Source organism: Lactuca sativa, chromosome 5 (genome assembly GCF_002870075.4).
Source record: "Lactuca sativa cultivar Salinas chromosome 5, Lsat_Salinas_v11, whole genome shotgun sequence".
NCBI classification, from domain to species: Eukaryota; Viridiplantae; Streptophyta; class Magnoliopsida; order Asterales; family Asteraceae; genus Lactuca; species Lactuca sativa.
Window position 1 is genome coordinate 317026487 of NC_056627.2, and position 1476 is coordinate 317027962.

At 29.5% G+C, this 1476-nt stretch overlaps 1 long non-coding RNA gene across 1 annotated transcript; it reads right to left on the reverse strand.

Moving 5' to 3' along the window:
• LOC111891756 (uncharacterized) lies at positions 1-1476 on the reverse strand. Its single transcript, XR_002850296.2, has 3 exons — positions 1196-1476; positions 782-902; positions 1-455 (listed from the first exon to the last, which is right to left on the reverse strand). It is a non-coding gene; the product is annotated as an uncharacterized LOC111891756 (long non-coding RNA).

Consider the following 1476-nt stretch of genomic DNA (forward strand, 5'->3'; position numbering starts at 1 on the left):
TTCTTGAATAACATATTAGCTGGTAGTACATGGAATATGTTTTAGGGAAAGAGAATTCAACGAACTATAAATGACTGTTTAGTGTACATATATCTTATTGAAAAACATGAAAAGCAAAAATGTATGCTCTAGAGGTGTTAATACACCCCCCTTTTCTGAAGAAACATTTAAAAGACTTCTTTATATTGTTACAATCAGGGCCGGTCCATTGGTTTTCTATGCCCCGGACAAAAAATTAAAAAATGCCCCCTGTTTATGAGGAAGAATAGACCAAACAAATATACAAAAAAAAACTTTAAATAACAAAAATGCAATAAATTTTACAGTGAAAAAAAATCTTATCAATAAACACAAACCACCTAAAACAATTTCTTTGTGCATTCTTTGAAGCTAACCCCTACCAAATCCACCTACTTGTTTCATTCCTCAATAGTTTCTTTTTGCTTGATGGCTGACTGCTTGAATCCCATGAGAACACAATAAATAGTTGTTAAAAAAAACTCTGTTTTTTACATGTATCTATCATAAAAATTAACAATTCAAGGGGTACTGATAAATTTATAATGATTGAACTTTTAGGTAATTCTATTTATATGTGTAACTGAAAAATCTTTTTTTTTTTCAAGTTTCATGTTACTCTTGCAACATCTCATTTTTATCTACTAATGTTTTCACTTGAAATAATCAATAATGAAAAAAAAATCTGATATCTAAAATTAAAACCACATTTGTAGTTCAAATGTTTTCTATATGTGGATTTCTTAAATCCTATTTATATTACCTTCTTGTTTGGAGTCAATTTATTTTGCTAGGCACTTGCAAGCTCCCACATCGACTATAAAGATTATTTTCTAGAATGATAGCTTCTTTTTCACTCTTAAGACCGTCAAGTCAATGGCATCCTAATCATGAATACAAAATATTTTATATAAGAGACAACCTGATAAGCTAATGATATGATACAAAATTATTTGATCAAAAGACTTACTAGCTGAAGCACAAACATTATAAAAAATTAAATATAAAAACATAAAAATTATACATTTGGTCTCTAGTTATTCAGAAGAATTAGATTAGAAAAAATATGCCTCCAGAATCAACACACAAAAATATCTAATTAAAGATACAAAACTAAAGATATGAATTCCAAAAACTAAGAAACTAGAACTCCGATTTATCAAATAAAAAATCATACCTACTGAAGGCCGAATAAAACTTTAAACTCTAACTCCTTTATTCACTCTTCTTATTAACAGAAATCGAGCGTGAGATAGTATCTAGAAATCAGGAGTTTAGGTTTTAGAAATCAAATGACTAAGGAGATACGATTTGAATGGGAAAGGTCGAGAGGGACAGTGGGGGTTTAGAGAAATGTATTGACAGGAGAGAGTCGACTCATCGTCTTCTACATCTTTGACCCTTCGTCTTTCTAGAAATCAATTGGTGATTACAAATTTTCATCTTTTCAATTTCTCG